The sequence below is a fragment of the Bidens hawaiensis genome, unplaced genomic scaffold (genome assembly GCF_021521415.1).
Source record: "Bidens hawaiensis isolate Kalapana, Puna unplaced genomic scaffold, B.hawaiensis_p1.1 tig00042837_1, whole genome shotgun sequence".
Classification (NCBI taxonomy): Eukaryota; Viridiplantae; Streptophyta; class Magnoliopsida; order Asterales; family Asteraceae; genus Bidens; species Bidens hawaiensis.
Genome location: NW_027497587.1, coordinates 71,641 through 84,203, shown reverse-complemented (window position 1 = coordinate 84,203; position 12,563 = coordinate 71,641).

Below are 12,563 nucleotides of genomic sequence, written 5' to 3'. Positions count from 1 at the left end.
TTAATAAAATTCGGAGGTATGATCCGACACTTGGCCAAAACATAATCAAACGCATACGGAAGCATATCAGAAACATATCATAACATATACGCACATCAAACCACATGACTATGCATATCAAAAACTTAAAGTCACGTGAAACGGAAGCACCCACGAGCCAAAACAGAACAGACTGGTACACAGCTAGCTAGTCCATGCACCTATGAGACGGTGAGCGTGGCGTACACCCATTATTCCATCTCCACAAAACAAACGCAAACTCAGAGCTAAGATCGATCTATTCGTCTCTAGGGGCCAAAGTGCTACGAAAGCACAAGCTAGAGACGCCGTGAACTTTTATGATTAGGCGAGAAGAGTGAGAGCATATGATTAGGAAATGAGTCAACACAAAATTTCGATTGAAATTTTGTTGGTATCTAAAAATAGGAAAGAGAAGATATCGGATCATCCGAATAAATGTGTGTTTTTTGCGGAATTGGTAACACGAGTCAACAACCATTTAATGTGTAGAATAAATATATTTTTAGAGTAAATTACAAAAATCGACCTTTATGTATACCTACAATCGCATATGACTAATGGTCGGATGCCATTTGATATCCGCTATCCATTTTGTTTCTTTTGTGGTATCACTTTTAGAGGCCAATTCCCTTAAGCTATTACTAAAAATACAAAATAACCTTTATGATTGTGTTCAAGTTTTGTAAACCTATACTTTGTTGATACATCTTGCATGTAATTCCTCGATAGTTAATAATATTTGCAAGTTAATCATGCCATATATTCGAAAAGAGTAACAAATTCAGTCATTACTTAGTCATTAACACACCCCAAAGTACCACTAATAGATTACGGAAAGATACCCCTTCACCGAGTGACTTCCGACATATAAATATATTGGTGGAAGTCCCCTAACGTATATAGTGATAGAATTAGAGGAGGCATATAATTTCAAAATAAACAAAAATACACTTTGTTACTTTTCAACTCCACAAACCCAAAAAATTATCTGAAGTTTGAAACTTTAGAAGATAAATGATTTTTTTAGGAAGTTAAAAGAATTGGCTCCTTTTATATTTCATAGAAACATCCAAACGATTTATAATGAAGTGGCAGGTAAGCGGGCAAAAAGCTGCGCCGCAACCCCCTTTTGGATAGCCAACCCAATCCGACTAAAAACAAAGTTTTGATTCTTATGTTCAAATAATTACTACTAGATACGTACTTGTTTTTAACATAGAAACAATTTCTTTCGATAACAATCATGATAAGTTACGTTGCATGTTTATACATCACCTCTTAAAATAAAAATTCCCTAGAAAGTAATAAAATTTAAGTCATTTAATTTTCATAATCATATAAACATACATTTATTTTCTTTTATATTATTTCCTATTTTTGCAACGGTTACTTGAGTTTAGTAATTTATTTACAAATTTTTATTTCGTCAATAAAGTGATGGTTGTTATAATATTAGCTCTAATTATAACAAGATTATTGAAGTAATAATTGAACTTTATTATATCTAAGAGACAAGAGAGTGAAGAGATATATGTGAATTGTTAGTTATACCGGGATGGATCACTTCGTTACAAATACATGCTATTTATAATATCAAATCTACTATTCAAAAAGTAAATCTACCGACAATCTCAACTATTATATTTCATTTGGAGTGTTCGTGTGACTAAAGGTGTTTGACAAATGTGTCATCCATCAATAATGTTATAGCATTCATCAATAATTCATAACACTCCCCCTTGGATGACACCATTTCAAAACTTCGGGGTCTTGAAGTACTGCCTCATTAAAAACCTTGCTAAAGGAAAACCCAATGGGAAAAAACTTTAGCTAAGGGAAAAAGAGTGCAGTATATAGCTCCCCCTCAAATTGCAGGTCGTTACATTGTTCGTACATGGCGCATGCCAATATCATGAACATGTTTCCTGAATGTTGCTGTGGGAAGTGCTTTTGTGAAAAGATCAGCTGAGTTGTTGCTGGACTGGACATATCTCATTTCAACCTGATTGTCTTTAATAAGGTCTCGAGTATACTCAAAGTATCTTGGTGGTATATGCTTTGTTCTGTCACTTTTGATATATCCTTCCTTCATTTGCGAGACACAAGCTGCATTATCTTCATAGATAGGAGTTGGAATTCGATCTTTCTCTAGTCCACAAGAAATCAATATGTGTCGTGACATAGATCTTAACCATACACATTCTCTTGAAACTTCATGCAATGCAATGACTTCAGCATGATTTGAAGATGTTGCAATGAGTGTTTGTTTCTGAGAACGCCATGAAATCGCAGTTCCTCCATTCTTAAATACATATCCAGTTTGAGATTTTGCTTTATGGGGATCAGATAAATAACCTGCATCTGCATAACCAACTAACCCTTCTTTTGAATCGTTAGGATAAAATAAACCTTAATCAACAGTTCCTTTTAAATACCGAAAAATATGTTTAATGCCATTCCAATGTCTTTTAGTAGGGGATGAACTGAATCTTGCCAATAAATTAACTGCAAAAGAAATGTCAGGTCTTGTACAGTTAGTAAGATACATAAGTGCTCCAATTGCACTGAGGTATGGTACTTCGGGACCAAGAATCTCTTCATTATCTTCGCAAGGACGAAATGGATCATTGTCAACATTGAGTGATCTAACAACCATCGGTGTGCTTAAAGGATTTGCTTTGTCCATATTGAAACGTTTTAAGAGTTTCTCAGTATAAGTTGACTGATGCACAAGTATCCCATTATGCATATGCTCAATTTGTAAACCAAGACAGTATTTGGTTTTTCCAAGATCTTTCATTTCGAATTCTTTCTTTAAAAGAGCAATTGCTTCATTAATTTCTTTTTGTGTCCCAATTAAATTTAGATCGTCAACATACACAGCTATGATCACATATCCTGATGTTGTCTTCTTGATGATGACACATGGACAAATAAGATTATTTGTGTATCATTTGCTTATCAAATAATCACTCAAACGATTGTACCACATCCTTCCAGATTGTTTCAGTCCATATAAGGATCTTTGTAATTTGATGGAATACATTTCCTTAGGCTTTGAGCTTATTGCATCGGGGAGTTTAAATCCTTCGGGAATTTTCATATAGATGTCACTATCTAGTGATCCATACAAGTAAGCTGTGACAACATCCATAAGACGCATCTCTAAATTTTTAGAGACTGCTAAGCGGATTAAATATCTAAACGTAATAGCATCCATGACAGGAGAATACGTTTCTTCATAGTCAATTCCTGGCCTCTGAGAAAAACCTTGAGCTACAAGTCTTGCTTTATATCTTGTAACTTCATTTTTCTCATTTCGTTTTCTCACAAAAACCCATTTATATCCTACAGGTTTCATTGACTTTGGTGTAATGACAATAGGTCCAAAAACCTTTCGATTGTTTAGTGAGTTTAATTCAGCTTGCATAGCATCTTTCCATTTGTTCCAATCTTGTCGATTTTTACAATCATCTACAGATTTTGGTTCAGGGTCATCATTTTCTTCCATGATATCGTTTGCCACAGAATAAGAAAATATATCATCAATATTTTCCATTACATCTCGATCCCACATTATATGTGATTTACCATAGTTTATTGACAATTCTTTATTGGAATCATTTATTTCTTCCTGAGGAAATGTTATATCATTTATTCTTTCCTGAGGGAAGGTTTTGTCAATCATTCCTTCCTTAGGGTCAGTATCCTTCTCAGAACCCTTTCTTTTTCGAGGATTTTTATCATTTGAACCGATTGGCCTTCCACGTTTTAAACATTTTTGAGATTCATGAGGTGCATTATTATGGTTTTGCTTGCTTGGAATCTCAACTCGAGCTGGAGCATTAGCAGCTGGTATATGAGATTTAGTGACCCTGTTTATATCAGTAAATGCATCAGGTAACTGATTTGCAATTTCTTGTAGATGTATTATTTTTTGAACCTCTGTCTCACTTTGTTTTGATCTTGGGTCTAGGTGTAACAATGATGGCACACACCATGATATATCTCTTTCTTGCTTTTTCATTTCTCCCCCTAATGTCGGGAACATTGTCTCGTTAAAATGACAATCAGCAAAACGTGCTGTAAATACATCACCTGTTAAAGGTTCAAAGTATCTTATGATGGAAGATGTTTCATATCCAACATATATTCCCAACCTTCTTTGGGGACCCATTTTTGTGCGTTGTGGTGGTGCAATAGGAACATACACAGCACAACCAAAAATTCTAAGATGAGAGATATTTGGCTCATTTCCAGAAACAAGTTGTGTGGGAGAGTATTTATGATTTGCACTTGGTCTTACGTGGATTAATGATCCAGCATGCATAATTGCATGACCCCAAATAGAAACAGGAAGTTTTGTCCTCATTATTAATGGTCTATATATTAGCTGTAGGCGTTTGATCAACGACTCGGCTAAGCCATTTTGTGTGTGTACATGAGCAACAGGGTGTTCTACAACAATCCCCACAGACATGCAATAATCATCAAAAGCATGTGATGTAAATTCTCCCGCATTATCAAGTCTTACTCTTTTAATGGTATAATCCGGAAAATGTGCACGTAATTTGATAATTTGAGCAAGAAATTTTGCAAAAGCAACATTACGAGTCGATAATAAAGAGATATTAGACCATCTGCTGGATGCGTCTATTAAGACCATGAAGTATCTAAATGGTCCACATGGTGGATGAATTGGTCCACATATGTCACATTGAATTCTTTTAAGAAACATTGGTGTTTCTTTATCGACTTTTAATGGCGAAGGCCTTGTAATTAATTTTCCAAGAGAACAAGATGTACATTGAGGCATTTTATCTATTTTGTGGATCTTTTGACCTTTCAGTGGATGCCCATGTGTATTTTCAATGATCATTTTCATCGTTGTGGATCCTGGATGGCCTAATCTGTCATGCCATAAGTTTATGATACCAGAATCGCAACAATTTTCTTTGACTGCCATATGTGCTTGAGGCACATTTATATATGTATAATGCAAACCAGAATGGAGCATTGGAAATTTTTCCAATATTTGATCTTTGCTTATGATATGCAAATATTTTTCATTACTAACAGTCCTTGACTGAATATCATATTCATTATGATATATATTTCTGAAACTCAACAAATTTCTTGTTGATTTTGGGGAAAATAAACCATTTTCTATTTTGAGCTTTGTACCATTTGGTAATGCTAAATTAGCTTTTCCCACTCCTTCTATCAAGTTTGTAGGACCTGATATTGTATTGATGATCCCTTTTGTTGGTTTCAGTTTATAAAAATATTTTTTAGATCTAAGTATAGTATGCGTGGCTCCACTATCCGCTATACATATATCTTCTTCATTTGTTTGATCCTGTGCTCCGGTGATTTTCATTTTAAATCTTGAAAAATATTAAGAAAAAAAAAATAAGTGTATAACGAAGACATATGATATTTTAATAAGAACTTTATTTAATTGAAACACAAGTAGTACATGAAAGAGGAACTAAATAATTAAAGATAATGAGAACACACTTAATAACTGCATCTAATTATAGTAGTCAAGCAACTTTGTTTCAAAGTTCTACCCCAAAGTCTTCAACGCTCAGCTCAGCATTGATATTATTAAAGTTATCAACATGGTTCACTTCTTTCTCTTTTCCTTTTAGAGAGGCTTGGTACAGTTCACACAGATGTGGAGCTGTGCGACAAGCCTTTGCCCAGTGGTTTGTACTTTCACATCTAAAACATGAAGTGCCATTGTTTTCGGACCTACCAGCTTCATTCCATTTATTTTGGTGGTTGGAATTGGTATTGTGTGGGACATGATAATTATTGGCTCTCTGGTTACGACCACGACCACGGCCACGACCACGACCGTAAGAGTTAATGTTCCATTTGAATGGATGCTTACGATCATTAAAATGCCTTTTGTCAAAATGACCACGTCCACGTCCACGGCCTCGTCCTCGACTTTGTTCCCATTTATGATCAGAATTTTTATGAGAACTTTTGTGAGCAACATGTGCTTCTGGTATTGCTAATGAACCCGTGGGACGAGATTGATGATTTTTCATCAATAATTCATTATTTTTCTCTGCTACAAGGAGTAATGCATTTAGATCAGAGTATCTCTTAAAATTCTGCAAACGATAATGTGTTTGCAAGTTTATATTTGATGCATGAAACGTGGAGAAAGTTTTCTCTAACTTTTCTTCCTCTGTTACGGGATACCCACAAAATTATAGCTTTGAACAAATTCGGTATAAAGCAGAGGTGTAATCATTTACCCTCTTAAAATCTTGGAACCTAAGACTGTTCCATTCATCTCTAGAAGTAGGAAGTAAAACTTCCTTTAGATGACCGAATCTGCTTTTCAAATCTTCCCATATCATATATGGGTTATCATAATTAAAATACTCATGCTGTAGTAATTCATCAATATGTTTATGGATGAAAACATCAGCTCTTGCTTTATCCTGGTCAGAGCAATCATTGTATTCTTGGATTGCGTCTAACACATCCATAGATTTTAAATGTCTTTTGACATTTGCTGTCCAAGACATATAATTTTCTCCAGAAATGTTGAGTGCAGGGAATTCGAGTTTTGCTATATTTGACATTTTGTTGCTAAACATAATAAGATAAATATTAGAATCCATATATATCAATCAACAATGAGATACAATACATTGGTAGAGCTATAAACATATAAAAGAAAAAGAAAATGCCGAAATCTTCAGATGGGAGATTAAAAATTAGAATGAGAAGTAGTATAAGCATTATAGTGACCAACATTAAACCGGGTGAATCATTTTGAGAACTTTATCTTGGATAAATTTAATAAGATGAATGTTTGTTGTAAATGAAATGGGGTTAATGATTGGTTATTTATAGTGAAAATTTATAACCTTTTACAACGGTTATATTACCGTTTATAACGGTAACATTACCGTTTATAACGGTAACATTACCGTTTGTGTGTATATATATAATATATAATATTAATTATTTTAAAGTAAGATAATAAATAAGATATTAAATACAGTTTATTTTATAAAATATATATAATTAGTATGCACAATAATAAGAATAGAATTGTTAGTGTAAATAAATCTAACTTCTAAATGAGATATTAGTGTGCATATATAAATAAAAGTTAGAATAGTTATCAAATTTTAATAACAATGTTTATACACATTATTGCTATTACTCAGTATATTAGTTAGTATATGTATATGCATAGATATATATCTAATGTACATAATTAAAGAAGTGTTTATGATGCTTATGTAGATACTTTTGTGTCTATTACCTTTCTTGGTTAGGATATAAGCGGCTCGTGCTGATAACGTGTTATAATATTAGCTCTAATTATAACAAGATTATTGAAGTAATAATTGAACTTTATTATATCTAAGAGACAAGAGAGTGAAGAGATATATGTGAATTGTTAGTTCTACCGGGATGGATCACTCGTTACAAATACATGCTATTTATAATATCAAATCTACTATTCAAAAAGTAAATCTACCGACAATCTCAACTATTATATTTCATTTGGAGTGTTCGTGTGACTAAAGATGTTTGACAAATGCGTCATCCATCAATAATGTTATAGCATTCATCAATAATTCATAACAATGGTTTAGCTTTTAGCTAGTTATTCCAAGTTTTCATATCACAAAAACATTAAAATACGTAAACGATGAAAGTGATACATTAAAACACGACAGTAGTGTTCTGTTCTTAAAATAATAAATAAAAAAGAGAGAGAAATCATTCACGCTTCTTTAAAATTCAAAGTGTCAAAATCACTATTCCTTAAATAACGTGGTGAGTGCTCACCCACAAATAACATATATTAGGATATATGTAACTGAGGGGCATATTATTTTATTTTATTTGAAATGCCAATATTATTAGAACGAAAAGATAAATGATTTACAAGAGACAAGTGGCTCAAACAATACAAATGAAACTAAATAACATCAACAAAACATAGAATTGATTATACCGAAAAGTTAATATACCGAAAAGTTAATAAAATTGAACATGCACCACTTCTCTAACCTAGACATGTTCTTTTGATTCTTTATTTCACCGATAAGAATGAAACTAACTTAAGTCGTTCACTAAAGGAATGTTATTAAAAATAACATCATTCTTCGTCAACCATATCATCCAACACGTCACCACCATTACAGATTAAACCGCATGACACATTTCTTACAAGCATAGGCAAAAATCTCTTCCACAAATCTATCAACTCACATCAATTTTAATTGATGAAATCATTAAAGAGTAATAATTGATTTTTTTAATTACACTCCTTTTATCAGACCAAGCATAGTGGCCTAGTTATGGCCGGCGTTTTGGCCCATAACACCGGGAAACACCGCCCCCAGACGTTGTGTGGTTTTTTTAGCGTCTTGTGTATAACGCTGGTGGAATGCACATAAATTAAAAATATAATAAAAAAATAACTAAGTTATGGTTTTATGGGGCTTTATGATTACACAATATTTTTGTAAAAACCATAACTCTGACCGGACGTCATATAGTGCATAATGTCTGAGAATAAAGCTTTATAACTGCAGTCTCATGAAAAAAATAATTACAGAATAAAGCTATTTCTCACCGAGTTACCGTTCCATTGTTTTAACTTTTAACTTCTTTTCCCACAGGGCACATGCCATATGACTTTGGTCCTATCAAGTGAACCACTTGCCACCGTTGACTGTTGAAAGATCCAAATTGAGTGCCCAATCAACATCTCTAATCAAATCAAAATCATTGTGCATTCAAAGGCCCGGGAAGCAATAAATTTCCATACCCAATAGTCAATTCCACACTTTTGACTATGTTGTCATACCATTAGATGCGGTTTTTGAAATGGGGAACACACTCGACTAAGGATAAGCTCGGTGACAGACTTACAGTATCAGAAATACCGATACTGAAAATTGTCAGAAAATGGGCACCATTACCATAGGCAAAAAAATGAGTTAAATACCGGTAATGTATCGTACGGATCTCGAAACCTCAAAAGTGGGTATCTAATTGGTACCATAAATATACAATATTGGTACCATTTGCCAGTCTCTATGCTGGTTGGACCCAATTAAAGTATCGGGTGCCATTGAATATGATCACGTAACCAGGTGACCGTAGTATGGCATTGTCGATCACATAAACTTTTGGTTTATTGATGTTATTCAAGAGAGATTATCAAGTCGCAAACTCTTTTACAAGACTAAGTCGGGTTGTTGAAGATGTTTTAGCGGATTGAGTTGATCACCAAAATATTTTGGATTCTTTTACTAAGGTTTTTAATTCAGTTAAACATCCATCTGATTCATAGAATATAAACCTTACATGAGATAACATAAGAAACCAAATTCAAATTTAGATAAAACGTCAATTCAAAAATTAAATTCAAATGAAATAAATAAGTAAAACAAGTTTCGTATAAAATTGAAAATCAAACTCCAATCAACTAACAAGTAACAAATTTCATACAAAAATGAATCAATCAAATAATCCAAGTATAACGCATAGACTTAATTAGTAATAAAGTTTTCAAACTTGAAAAGTCAAATAATCACTCTAAAACATTCAAGTAAAACCATCAATAATTCAATATGAAATGCAAGTTTCAAATAATTAATATAAACATTCAACTATTCATGTTTCATACTTCAATCATCAAATAATAGCCTAGTGGTACCGAGGCGAGCTGGAAATGCTTCCTTCCTCTCGAGGTTATGGGTTTGAGACCTTGTGATGGACTATGTATAAACATTCAGGGAATACCGGTACAGTACTGTACTGTACCGATCCCGAAATTCAAAACTTTTGTACTGATTCGGTACTAGTGCTGATACTGAATTAAAATTATTGATGTGAGAGTTATTATAATAATAAAAAAAATCTAAGTTATTCATGTAAAATACTCAACATTCAAGTAAAATTTAGACAACGTGAGGGTTGTTCGGACTCCTGTATGTCTTTATATGTTAACAAAAGAAGTAATAGATACACAAGAGGAATTGTTCTCAACTTTCAAAATTCACCATCAATATTGTTTTAATCACAACATCTATCAAATAAGGAAAATTGGTTTTTATTGGTCCCAACTATTTTATTTTTGCCGGCGGTGGTCCCAACTATCATTTTGGCTGGCAACGGTCCCAACTTTCACATAAGTTGAATCCACCAGTCCGCGACTAACGGAGTACTAACTCCGTTAGGTAAAAGCTGATGTGTCCGTCCTAGTTGTCAAAAACAGCTGACATGGGCATCCTACGTGGACCGGCTGTGTATTATAACCAACATTTTATATTAAACATTATACAAACATAAATTCCCAAATTATACACCCTCTAAATCCCCAAATTATCTCTAACTCAAGAACCCTAATTCCCCCAAATTTGATGGCATTTTCTTCCCAATTGTTAACCCCTACACATCCAAAACAATCATCATCTAGGTACGTTCCGCTTGACATTGTCTACTCGGCCACATCTCCCTGCACTCCATACTCGAATAAGAAGAGGAAGGTTAGTCAGGGGGTTGTTAAGTTAGGGCTTGGTTTTGGGTCTGTCGATGGTTCGAGACCGAGAGCACGTTTATGTCGGAGGAAACCTAATAATAGTGTTGGTAGCAGCGGAAGGAGACGCAAAAAGAATAACGAAAATGTTTCGAAGAAAAACGGTGGTGAAATGGAAGTGACAGAGATGGATAATGTAGATAAATTCGCGGCAGCTGCGAGTCGGACCAAGAGATGGTTTCCGTATGTTCCAATTAAGAAAAATTTCATTTGTTTGTTTGCTTAAGAACTATGCCATCATCTGATGTTGGATTACAGGTTGAAGTTTGATAGTGTGGATCCTTAGAAATTTGTGGGGTTACAGTGCAAGGTTTATTGGCCGTTGGATGCGGATTGGTACTTTGGTCTATTTGCGATCAAATGTTAGGGTTTTTGACAACTAGGAAGACCGGCGGTCCACGTAGGATGCCCATGTCAGCTGTTTTTGACAACTAGGACGACACATCAGCTTTTACCTAACGGAGTTAGTACTCCGTTAGTCGCGGACTGGTGGATTCAACGTATGTGAAAGTTGGGACCGTTGCCAGTCAAAATGATAGTTGGGACCACCGCCTGCAAAAATAAAATAGTTGGGACCAATAAAAACCAATTTTCCATCAAATAACATTGTTTATGCAAAGTACGGAACATGTGATTTTAAAAAAAATGTTATTGTTGTTTTATAAATATTATTTCAGTGTTGTTTGACTATTATTTAAATTTCCATGTTGAATAATTTTTTTATTTAAATTTCAGCTTATCTGTTTGATTTTAGCAGTCTGCAGATGTTAAAAAATAAACAACCTTTTTTATGCAGACGGCAGAGGTTTGGTCCAACTTTTCTACTACAGATGACTGCAGATATGATCCGCAGACTACAAACATTTTACCTCATAAAAACAAACAACACCCAAGTATCTATTATCTATAGAATATTATTGATGAAGTATCTATATAATAAAAGGAAGCTGATGTTTTGGTCAAAACTCAAAAGGCCCAATCATCTAAAACTCAAGTATAAAACCGAAGATATCCCATAAATGAATCGAACTCACACGTAACTCTGAAAACCAAAAATTCAAAACCAATTGTTTACATTTATCATAATTAGTTTTTAGAGTCATGAACGAGACGCAATGCAACGAACTTTCAACTTTTTTTTAGTAACAAAATGAATCTGAAGTTTTTTTTGTGATGAGTTTGTCATTGGAGATATATAGAATACAGAGTATACATTTGAATATAGAAATCTAAGAGTGGTTGGTAGCACCAGTGCTCAGTGGTCAACCTTTCAACTTTTGTGTGGATCAGTTTGCCTATCGTTGTTGACCCAAAACTTCGAAACAAATAATGTGGTCCATGTGGACCCGTTACTATTAAAAAAATTGTATATATCTTAACTTATACGTACTTCGGGTTCTACAGTATATATCTAACGTTTGGTGTTTTTTGTGACTAGTAACACTAAGACATTGGTCACCAAAAAAAAAAGTAAAAAACACCAAGTTGACACCCAATTACAACAAGATTGTGTCAAGTGGTTTGGGGAGTTAAATGAAACACATGTTTAAACAAATATATTAGTTCTAAAAAATTAAAAACATATGATGAATGTACTCATGTCCCGGATCAATAATCAACACACGAATTAAACGAATAACTCTCGTTTATATTAATCAGAAAATCTAACTCAAAAAACTGATAACAAACTATCAAACCCTAACTCGATTTGACTCTTGATGAACCCTAACTCGGTTACATCTCGTGTGTGTCTCTAGATAAACCCTAACTCGGTTACACCTCACGCATCACAATCTATAATGTCAAACCATACATTGGTTTATATAGACTAACCTAACTTGCTAGCAAAGACATTACCAATTATAATTACAATACAATTATGAAACATAACCACTATGACCTACTTGTTATTATTGGTCCCTCAAGTTCACCGACTTGTAACTTG